This window comes from Odocoileus virginianus, chromosome 9 (assembly GCF_023699985.2).
Source record: "Odocoileus virginianus isolate 20LAN1187 ecotype Illinois chromosome 9, Ovbor_1.2, whole genome shotgun sequence".
NCBI classification, from domain to species: Eukaryota; Metazoa; Chordata; class Mammalia; order Artiodactyla; family Cervidae; genus Odocoileus; species Odocoileus virginianus.
In genome coordinates, this window is record NC_069682.1 from 65,319,765 (window position 1) to 65,331,763 (window position 11,999).

The 11,999-nt window shown below is 47.2% G+C and overlaps 1 protein-coding gene across 3 annotated transcripts in view; it reads right to left on the reverse strand.

The window, feature by feature from the left end:
* The window catches only part of ZHX3 (zinc fingers and homeoboxes 3), a 115,817-nt gene extending 107,227 nt beyond the window's left edge, over positions 1 to 8,590 (reverse strand). For 2 of the 3 annotated variants that reach the window (XR_011489626.1, XM_020869736.2), the window contains exon 1: positions 7,919 to 8,055. The gene's annotated coding sequence lies outside the window, so the exon portion shown is untranslated. Of the gene's footprint in view, positions 1 to 7,918; positions 8,056 to 8,337 lie in introns of those variants that run through there. The other variant, XM_070472628.1, reaches the window with a different exon arrangement.
* Between the last annotated feature and the right edge of the window lie 3,409 nt (positions 8,591 to 11,999).

Sequence of the window (11,999 nt, forward strand, 5' to 3'; positions counted from 1 at the left end):
TCCTGATCATTTTTATAAACAAAACAGGAGTCAGTGAAGCAAGCACTGTTAGTTATGGTCTTTCACTCTTAACCAAACCCTAATTTGTTAACGGGGCTAAAGTCTTCTCCTTTTTTTCTCCATATAACATTAATAGCTAACACTGGTTTTTTGAGTGCAATTATGCTACTCACAGTGACCCTGTGAGATAATATTATCTTGGATGGTGAACCAATCCCAAGTTCGCTCTCTAGCAGATATTCTCCTGTAGGATTCCCTGTCCTTATCATGGAAACAAACAGAACTTTCTTCATAAAAGCTGGGAGCATGGGGTGGCAGGCCTTCTGGGTATCATGATACTATCTAGTCGGGTACGCAGCCCCTTGGGGATAATAACTGCTCTAGTCTTTGGCTTTTCATTGAGTAAGGGTTTTTTAATCCAGTGTCCTCAGAGATAGAACTGTGTTTTATAAGTTAACATTACTGATAAACCGACATTAAAACATGCAGGATTAGGATGAAAGCTTTCTAAATCAAACTGCATTACTTCCTTCTCAACCTTTCTGAACTAATCAAACCATAATTCAACCTATCCCTGCTGAAGAGGATAGCAATTATAATTGATTAATGTATTCAGAGACCACGGAGGCATCGGAGTGTCCCCAAACTGCTATCCTCTGGATGACTTTGTAGAGGGAGTTTTGTCTCTGTCATCACCAGCTGTCTCTTCTTGCTTTAGCCAGGGTGACAGACTCTAATGGAGGGTCTCTAACTCAGAGCCTCTGCCATCAGCTAAACCTGGAAAGGCAAGCTATTAAGAGTCACGGGCTAAGGCACGCCCTCACCTGCCTCACTTCAGACCTAAGCAGTTGGCCTCCCGTGTTCTTATCCACTACAGCTGCCTTTCCCAATCCTGCCTAATTACAAAGGATTAGCAGAGGAGACGGCGGGACAAATTGAGAGAGTAGCACTAAACTATATACATTAGCATATGTAAAACACATAGCTAATGCGAAGTTGCTGGTACAGCACCGGGAGCTCAACAGGTGCTCTGCGACGACCTAGAGGGGTGGGATGGGGTGGCGAGTGGGAGGCAGGTTCAAGAAGGAGACATATGTATACTTATGGCTGATTCCTGTCAATGTATGGCAGAAACCAACACAACATTATAAAGCAATTATCCAATTAAATTTTAAAAAAAAAGAATTACCAGGTGTGTGTGTCGAGAGTGGAATTTTAAAATATACATTCTCAGTCCCCTCTCCTAGAAATTCTAATTCAAGTGGGCCTGGAGTGGAGCCCTGGAAGCTGAATTTTTAACGAAGACCCTCAGATGATTTCCACGACCAGGTATAGAAACACAATACTACATGTCACCCATGCTGCTCACTTGGAATCGGGATGCCTTCAGAAGCACAATGAACCTGAGCCAAAGCTGATTTCTTCCAGAGAGACCCCGCAACCAACAAAGCTTCCAGGTCACTGCTCTGCCACTGCTCTCAGGCAAAACGCCCCAGTCTCCTGAGGCTCCTCCAGGCTGGCCATCAACCTTCTTCTCATTGCTGGTACGCCATTCACCCAAGACTGGGCATGCCTTCCTTCTCTGCACCGCCAAGGTCCTGCCATCCTTTTGATGGCCTGGATAACCACAGGGATGACCCAAACAACTCTCGAGCTTCAGTTACGTGGCCTCCTTCACTGAGTTCACTTCACTTGGGCTATGTATGTCTGTGGCAAAACCCGGGCGCCTGTTCTGTGCAGTAATTAATTGCTCCAACTCTGAAATCTCCCACTCACATGTCCCTCTCTACTCCAGTCCTCCAATACACCCAGTGCTTGGTTTCATCCACACCTCTGGCCCTTTTCTCCTCCACGTCCAGCTGGGACCCCCTTTTGTGCTTATGTTGATCACTCCCTGCTCGGAGGAACAGTGTAGTTCCTCTGCTACACTGTCCCGCTGCGGCTCACTGCAGCCAGCCTCAACCTGGCTCAGTCGAACTAGAGGTCCTATTTGCTCCTGACACCAGCCAGCTGTCTGCTACTGGTGCCCTGATCAACCCACAGTCTCCTACCTCAACAGAGCCCTGCACACTGACGAGAGGTCACGGGCATCGCCCCAAGTTCACTCTTCCTCTTCCTGACCTCGACTGTATGTCAAGTCTCCTTGCTTTTCCTCTGACTTTGTCGCACATATCTCAGCGAACCTCTATTTCACAGAAATGATGAAAGTCATCAGACTAGCACTTGCTCATAAGCTGTCCCACCAGAAAACACAGCTATGCCCAGATATTTCATCGTAAGCGCTGCCAAGCTCATCCGTGCCTGTGCTGGGCCTACTGTTTGCTTGGTTATTTAAAACAAGCTCCCTGGTGATAATCATTACTGAAGTAAGCTGTAACAGTCGTGAACGGGGGGAAAAAAAATCTACCCTCTCAAAGGATCCCTCTACCCTGAGACTATTAAGATAAGATTGGGAAGAATCTAAAAAGAAAAAGAATAAAACAAAACTCTCTCACCTACAAGCATTTAACTAAATACAAACAAAAGCTGCATACAGAATGATTACAAATTCTAAGCCAGAGTTAACGCCCTGATAATTTTTATAAACTCAAAACCAAAGTCAGTGAAACAATACTGTTAATTATGGTCTTTCACTCTTAACCCAACTCTAGTTTGTTAATGGGGCCAAAAGTCTTTTCCTAACTTTTTTCCTACATATAATATTAATAGCTAACATTAATTGCTTTCTGTGTATAATTATGCTACTTATAATGACTCTGTGAGATAAGAAATATTATTTTTCTCCATTTACAGCTGGAAAACAAAAAACAGACTTAGGCTGTTAAGGAATTTGCCCAAGGGCTTGCAGCTAGTAAGCGGCAGAGGTAAAATTAAAGCACAGAGCCTGGGACTTCCCTGGTAGTCTAGTGGCTGAGACTCCACACTCCCAGTGCAGGGGTCTTGGGTCTGATCCCTGGTCAGGGAATTAGACCCTGCATGCTGCAACTAAGACCCAGCATGGCCAAATAAATAAATAAATATATTTTAAGTTTTTATTAAAAAAAAAAAAAACGCCTGAACACAAACTAATCTATATGCTTCAGCATAGGGCTTGTTAACAAGTTTCCAGGAAATGCACAACCCTAACACAAGCATTGTTTTTTATGCTCCAATGTATGCTCAGAAACACAAACATGAAGAACTACCCAATATTAATCTCACAGACTGTTTCATGTTTATTCATTCCTACCTTCTTATCAGAGGGCAGCAAAGAATAAGAGGAAAGATTCTACAGTCAGACCATACAGATCCAAATTCTAGCTCCACCACTTTCTTAGCTTTGTAACTTCAAAAGTTACTTCTCTAAGCTCAACTGTCTCAAAACAACAATAAAAAATGATAATCACCATCACCATCTTAGTAGCTTCTCCCAGAGGTTGAGAGATAATGTGTGAACACACTTAACCATGGACCTAACACATAATTTCAAAAAAGGTTGGCTGTTACAATCATTTTATCATTCCACTGTGTAGCTAGTGGAATCTACACAGAGACGGGGCCAAGATCAGACCATAAATAGGCCAAGGCTGTCCCTGCCCTCTTGGTCTTGCAGTCATTGGGGGAATGGACCATAAAGAAGGAAACAAACATCTGAATGAAACACCCGGAATTCTGGTGACATGCTAAGCAGGAAATGCATGTGTACTGAGAGGGGGACAGTGAGGAGGAAGCTGCTGTAAAGTGGTGATCAGGGAAGGGACCCCTCTGAGAAGGGACATTTTCACTGAGCCCCGATGTCGGAGAAGGCCCTTCTCCTAGAAGAGTCTGGGGACCAGTGCTAGGCAGAGGGAAGCACTGTACGGAAGAGAAGTTGGCACCGAGAAGAACTGACAGTACTTCCACCTTACAGGAGCATGGCAAGCGAGGAGTGAAGGGTGGAGAAGAGGCAGAGGCTGGCACTCGAGTGTGGACGTGGCTCTCACGGCGGTGAGAGGCCTCGAAATGGGCAGAGGACGCTCGAGGGGACAAGGTCTGATAGGCTCGCTGGCTGCAGGGGGAGAATGGCTTAGAGAAGGCAGAAGTGGAAGCTGGGAGACCAGGCAGCAGGCAGCGGCAGTCACCCCAGCTGAGAGAGGACGGTAGCCGGATGAGGAGGACGGAGGGGAGGGCGGGCTTGAAGTATTTGGAGCCCAGGCCGACAGCCCACACTGATGAACCAGATGTGGGCTGAGGAATGGGGGAAAATCCAGGTCGACTTTCGGGTCTCCGGCTAAACAATGAATGGACGGACAGTGCTGACTAAAGGGAGGCTGGGGGCAGGAGAAGGCAGAAGAGAGGGCAGGGGGATCGAGGATGAGGAATACAAATCTGGAAGCTTGAGAGGGAGAGACTGAGAGATCAACTGTGGGCATGTGAAGTTTGAGATCATTATGAGTCTGCAAGGAGAGAGAGAAGGGAAGCAGGAGCTAAAACTGTAAATCTAGAACCAAAGAAAGGTCCAGGCGGGAGATGTAACTGAGGCAGTCATCTGCATCCAGAGGGTAATAAAGTCCTGGGAACGGATGAGATCACTTAGGAAGGGAATCTGATGAGAGAAGGGAGGTAGCCAAGCGAAAGAAGGGAATAGATAATAACAAATCAGGCAGGTAATCTAAAACTAAATGTGGTAATGCAGCCCATACAATGTGCTTGTATGGCTGCCCCAACGACGTGCTTAATAAATGCCTGTGGAACAAATACAAATAAATTCTTAACACATTCCCTTTAGGCCTTCCTTTAAAAGAACAAAATTTTTCATTTACGATTTCTTCCCCCGAATATATCTGAAGCATCAGAAAAAAAACTTTTTGACGGTTTGGATTGTGTTCAAAGGAATTCTTTTCCTTTAGAGCAAAAGCAAGGATTCTTTTCAAAAACTCATTAAAATTAAAGGTTGCCTCCTTGAAATTCAAGCCTTTAAAAACCTTACACTCACACTCTATTCTCTCTGTAAAAATTCTGCCTCAATATACAAATTTCCCCTTCCTTATAATGAAAATGCAATTATATGTTTTACTATAGATGTCATTTTGTCTTGAAAGATGAAACTGGTACTTTCAAATAGTTCAAGAGTCAAATGAGAAATGTAAAAGGCTCAAGAGATCAAGGATTTATTTTAAAATGGTTTTTTTTTTTTTTTTTCCAAAAAAAACACAAAACCTTAAGTTACCTGCTAGACCATCCAAAAACTGATAAGCAGGGAGTTGAAAAGGATAGAATTGCCAGGAAAATAAGTAAATATAACAGCTACTCCTCAGATGAAAATGCAGTAAAGCTGTAATCTCTGGGTATCTGTTGACACAAAAAACTCATTATGCTCTTGAGGCTAAAACTATCACGAAGAACCACCAAACCAAAATCATAGCTGTCAACACCACTGGAATACTTGAAATGTTTCAAAGATTTCCAGTGTAACATAAGGGATAATGCATAAGAAGAAAAGTCAGTAACAGTGGCCAAAACTCTTCCTTCTCTCAATTGTGCAAGTTAAATCAAGACTGTAATTCTTTTTAAGATCATAAGCCTCACACTATGAAATTCTTCACCTCAGATATGTAAAGGAAAGCCCAATCCTGACTTTTAAAGGATTGTTATCCCACTTCAAGATATGGCTATCTAACAGCCTAGGAGGCTTCCAGGAAGGTCTCATGAATGGATGGATAACAAGCATTCATTCATTCGTTCATTCAGCAAATAGTGATTGAAGTGAAAAGTCGCTCAATCATGTCCGACTCTTTGCGACCCCATGGACTGTAGCCCACCAAGGTCCTCCACCCATGGAATTTTCTAGGTAAGAGTACTGGAGTGGGTTGCCATTTCCTTCTCCAGGGGATCTTCCCAACCCGGGGATGAAACCCGGGTCTTCCACATTGCGGGCAGACGCTTTACCGTCTGAACCGCTAATTAAGCACCCATTATATGCCAGGTTCTGGGCTCTAAAGATCCATCAGTGAAAAAAACCTCACACTTACAGATTAATGGGGGAAAGAGACAGTAAACCAACAAATAAATTGGTAATTACCAAGCAGTGCTAAGTACCATGAAAAAACAGTAAGGTTGATTAAGGAGGACAGGGAGATGAGGTGGGTCTTCCACACAGTGGTCAGGGAAAGGCATTAAAAGGTTATACTGGAGCAGAGACCTGAGGCAAGAACCACAGGATCCAGGAAACAGGGTTCCAAGCCGACACAAGAGCAAATGCAAAGGCACTGACGCTGGTGTTTGCTTGAAGTTTTTAGACAACAGCAAAGCCCTTGTGGGGCAAGGCTGGAAATGAGGACACAGAGGCAGCCTCAAAGGCCACGGCAGGGACTTCAGCTTTTACTTTAAGATGGGAAGCTGTTGGAGCACTCTAAGCAAAGATTCTAATCTCTTTTTTAAAAGGATCAGAAAAGGAACAAGTTCTTACAAAAACAAGACATACTGCTCACAATCTATTTGTAAGTGTTAACAAGCAGACCATAACACAATTTTACAGTACAGTAGCATTTCTGTAAGAAAAAACATACTTACATATGGGAACAAAAGACTAAAGGGATAAATACGAAAGGGTGGTTTACTGTGGTTCGTGGGATAATGGCGTTTTTCTTAAGCTTTCCTTAGTTTTTTTTTTTTTCCTTCTAGTTTCTGCCTTAAACATGAGTTACTTTGGTAATTTTTGATGTCAAGGTAGAAAATTTAAAAACTTACCTCCACCAGCAGAATGCCCTGGTCTGAAATCTTACTTAAATATGACCAAAAAAAAAAAAAAAAATAGAGGACCATTTTCTCCCCAAATTACCCTGCTTCCCATGCAATGTTTCCCTGTTACAAAGCACTACACAAATCAAGCACCACCGCCACATATCAAGGTCACAAAACCAACTTGGTTAATATGTTTATCATTACATAGAAACACTGTGATCTACAGCAAGTTTGATACCATCTTTCCAAGGCAGCAATAGAAGGGTTCTTTTCATTAATTTCCTAACACTCTTCTACTACTATGCTGCTTCTGGATTTTTCCACTGTGTGTCTCTTAGAAACAAATTAAGCCCGAATAAGTTTGTTCCAGCTAATGAAGTGCGCTCTTGGCTCTTTCCCCGTGGTTGAGAATTATCCGGCAAAATACCAATTGTTTTAGGACGCGTTTTCTCTTAGTTTTGAAATATCGCAATACGAAGTTACTGCAAATAAAGCACATCAAGATAACAACATACAAGAGAATCGGTAAATGGAAGCTATTGTAACCCTTTTTAAAACCGAGGCTGTACGGAGGTCTCATGAATAAATATACTATATGCCCACATGACACAGATAAAAACAGAAAGGAGTGTGCCCTCCCTCCATCTACACGAGCCTCCGCGCCCCCCCCCCCGCCCACAACCCCTACATCACATAACAGTTTCTCACAGGGCACAAGCCCAGGGCAATCACTGCTCAGAAATGCAAACCACGCAACTCAAAATGACTCAAGCTCTCAAAACACTTTCCACCTAAGCGCCACATCCCACCCACCCCTCAATCACTTCCGACAGGCGTCTCTGAATGGAAATCCCAAACCCGCAGGGTTTCACAAGCCCCCAAACTCCGCTCACGTGCCCCTCGCGGCATCCGGGGTGCCCGAGCCCAGCTCTGCTGCCTTCGCGTGGGCAGGTGGGGGGGGGTCCCAGGAGGGAGGAGTCTACTGTAACCCCAAGTGGCTCGAGTCCCGGTCCAGCTGCCTCCCCGGCAGAGCGGACCAGAGGCCCGGAGTAGCCCCGTCCCCGCAGGACGCAGCGGGCCCGCGGGCGCTGGGGCAAGTGGCTCTCGGGCGCCTGGCATCTCCCGCCCCACGTCGGTCAGGCCGCCCCCACCACCACCCTGCCGCGCTCCCCTCCCAGCTCCAGGGCGCACACGCGGCGCTCACACCGAGACGCACCCTCGCATGGTCCGGCGGGCATCTGCGGACACCCCCACCGCCCCGCCGCGATCCTCCAGCTGCAGCCGTGTGGCCACGGGGCGCTGCTCGGACCCCCCGGGAGCAGCGGCACCCTCACGCCTGCAGGGCGCCCGAGCCGGGAGCGAGTTGGGGGGGGCGGGTGATGACAGATGGGGCGGGGGCGGGGCCTCGGGGGGAAGGGGCGGAGCCTCTCGGCCAGGGGGTGCTGGCGGCTGACAGAAAGACCCGGGGCAGCGGGCGGGGGTGGCGACGCTGTGGGCCGGGCCGGGGGCCAGGCGTGGCGGGAGGAGCGCGCGCAGACCCGGGGCGCTGACAGGCGGGGAGACACACACACACACAAACAGGGGACTGACAGCCGCGGGGGCACACGGGGTCGACGGGCCGAAGCGGGCGCTCACCTGGCAGCAGTGGCGGCGGCGGCGCCCGCGGCCGGGCCGCTTTCCCCGCGCTCCAGGCCTCCCTCCCGGCTGGTGGGCGGGCGGCCGGCCGGCCGGCGCAGACCCCGCGGAGGCGGAGGCGGCGGCGGCGACGCCGGAGCCGCGGACGGCTGGGCGGCGGGGACACAGCTGCACCAACCGACTCCGGGCCGCTCGGCTCGGCCTGGCCGCACTCGGAGGCGCTCGGCTCCGCTCGGCCCCTCTCGGCTCGGCTGGGGGCGTGGCCCGAGGCCCCCCGCCCAGGTCGCCTCTGGCGCCTGGAGGGGCGGGGCTTTCGTGCGGGCGCAAGCCCCCTGACGTCGCAGAGAGGACCTTACCCCGGGCGCATGCGCGGGCGTCGCTCCCGCTTTTCTCCGCGCAGAGGCTGAACCCGGTTGGGAAGGAGGGGGAACCGGGGACGGATGCTGCATCTGCGGAGGTTCCCGGCTTTTGTATTCCGTGTTCTGGGCTTTCTAGAGAACCACCAAAGAAAGGCCATGCCAGGCTGCACTTTCAAAAGGATGCTAGCTGGATTGGGAATCCTGACTCTTGCCCCGCCCCTCTCTTCTCAGTCCAGTATTTCCCGACAAGCATCGCCTGGGAGTTGGTTTTCCTTTTATCCCACCAAAACTTTACCGGTTTTTTTCCTCTCCTGTTTCTTAACAAGAAGGACGACTTCTGATGACTGCTTTCCGTTAAATCTTCAGGTACTTGAGAACTTTAAAGCACATCAGTTAGCCCCCTCAGGTACAGTAAAGCCCTTTTTTCACAGCTTCTGTTGTGTAACCTGTGACACCTGGCGTAAAGGTGACCCCTTTTCTGAGTTTTTGTCGCACGTTCCAGGCAACTTTTTTGTTATGGAGTCCCAAGTCTGTAGCAAATATGCTCAGAAAGTGGTCCCCACCTTTAGAATGTAGGGGTCGATGCAGCGAGCACTCTCCAGTATGACATACCAGAGTTGGAATCTCACATCTGCCTTATACGGCAGGTTAATAATTGGCTGAGTGACTTGGCTATTTAATCTCTCATTCATAAAAGAGCAATGAAAATATCAATAATCAAGCCAGTAGAAATGACTGAGAGGATTAAATAACAGCACACGGGCAGCTTTTTGCACAGTGCGTGGTGTTCAGTAAACAAAGCTGACTTTAACTTCAGGTTGCATCGTAACCTTCAGATCCTGAAAACTAATGAACATAAACATAAGCGCTGAGCAGTGTATCTAATGTGATATGTCCAAAGTCAAACTGTGGAACTCACCCCTCAACTTGCTCCTTTCACAGCCTTCCCCACCTCTGTTAGGGTCAGGTCCATCCTTCTGGTGGCTTAGGCCAAACCGTGAAGTCATCCTTCTTATCCTGTTGTTGTTTAGCTGCTCAGTGCCGTCTGACTCTCTTGCAACCCCATGGACTGTAGCCTGCCAGGCTACTCTGTTCATGGGATTTTCCAGGCAAGAATACTGAAGTGGGTTGCCATTTTGGGATCTTCCTCACCCAGGAATTGAACCCACATCTGCATTGGCAGGTGGATTCTTTACCACTGAGCCACCTGGAAAGCCCCTGCCTATAATATCTCACATGTAATCCAGTAGCAAATTCTGTCAGCCCTGCCTTTAAAATATCCTCATCTGAGCGCTCATCTTCTCTGTCCTGGAATGATTGCAATAACTTCCAAACCACTCTTGGTGATTCCCCTCTGCCTTCACAGACAGCCAGAGAGACTATATTAAATCCTAACTCAAAACCTACTTCCCTCTTCTAAAGCCTTCAATGGCTTCCCATCTCACTCAAACACTAAAATTTTTTTTTTGAGGGCCTCCAAGATCCTAAGTGATCTTCTCCCCCGGCTCCTTATACTCTCCCACCTCTCTAGTTGTATCTCTATCCACTCCACCCACTCACTCCTTTCCCTCCATACTAACCTTCCTGCTCCTGAAACGTGCAGACTCACTTCTACTTCAGGACCTTTGCACTTGTTGTTTCTTCCGCCAAGATATCAGAAAGGCATGTGCCCTTCATCCAAACTTCTACTCAGAAGTCACCTCCCCAGAAACTTTCCCAGAATAGTCTACTGAAACAGCAAGTCCTCCATCACTGTCTCCCATCATCTTTACTTTTCCTCATGTTCTAATGAGCTGAATAACATCTGTAACATTCTGAGACCAGAAACTTTGTGTTACCTATCTGCAGCATCTGGAACATGGCCTGTCATGCTGAGATATTCAATAAATATTTCTTTAATGAGTTAAGTATATATACAGTTGACCCTTGAACAACATGGATTTGAACTGTGCAGGTCGTGTATCCTTTTCAATAAAGACAAACCATGGAGAAGGAAATGGCAACCCACACCAGTATTCTTGCCTGAAAAAGTCCATGGACAGAGGAGCCTGGTGGGCTGCAGTCCATGGGGTTACATGACTGAGCATGTGTGCATGAGGGTGGAGGGAGATGGGTTGGTAGCAATAAAGTGGAAGAACTAAAAAAAAAAAAAAAAAAGACAAACCACCATATTTCACGATCCATGGCCTGTTGAATCCCAGGATGCAGAACCAGGGGTATGGAGGGCCACCTATGGGGCTTGAACATCCATGGATATTGGATCTGCAACAGATGCTGGAACCAGCCCCCCACAGATACTGAGGGATGACTGTACGTGGGGTATGATCCTCTCATTTAAAACTCCCATTTAGTCAACAAACTTTTCTGAGCATCTATTCCAACGCAACACTGTGGGATGCAGAGATAAAGGCACTCTCCCAACCATTGAGGAACGTGATATTTCAGAGGAGCCAGATGTGTAAAGAAATTCTGGAAGAAAATATGTAACACTAGATGTATGTGTCAACTGCTTTGGAAAGCAAAGAGAAGAACATCACTTGTTCTATATAGGAGAGCATGGAAAGATTTCTCAGAGGAGGTGACACTGAGGCTGGGTCTAAAGAGATGAAGAGGAGAGGACCTCGGGCAGAGGAGATAGTGTACACTTAATATCTGTGTTGGGAGGTATGTGGCAAATAATGTTTACCCAGGGAGACAAATCATTTTCCCAAAAAAAAAAGTTTTAAGTGAATTCCAGGTGATCCCTATAATAATGTCACCTGCACTCACTCACCTTCCGATGAACTATCTCAAGCAGAAAAGTTGCCAGAAATACAGCTGATGCAATAGAACTACAACCTGACCTCTGTTTTACTGGAATGGGCTACACCTGTGACTTCTTTGTGTCCGGTTCCAGAGGCAAAGAACATGTATTGATTAGGAGTTTTCTGGCTACAAGTTACCAGTAACCCATCAATCCAGTTTAAGAAAAACAAGAGGGGAACTGATCTTAAAGCTTTTGGAAGTGGGGACAGGGGGAGGTGGGAGTGGATTCTTAGGCCAGCAGCAAGGACCCAGCTGGGCTTTTGGATGAAATGGAAGCATAGCAAGAGTTGCCAGTAAGACTCTCCTTGCAAACTTGTTTCCTCTGCTTCCAATGGGAAATCTATCTCTCAACCACTTTCAATGATCAACCACTTTCAAAGGAGAGACATGAGAGACATGAAAAATCCCTGATCATTCCAATTCCACAATCCCAGAAAAGAGGCCCTAATTGGCCTAATTTGAGTCAGGTGTCCCCCTCCCCCAGAATAATCGGGGTCG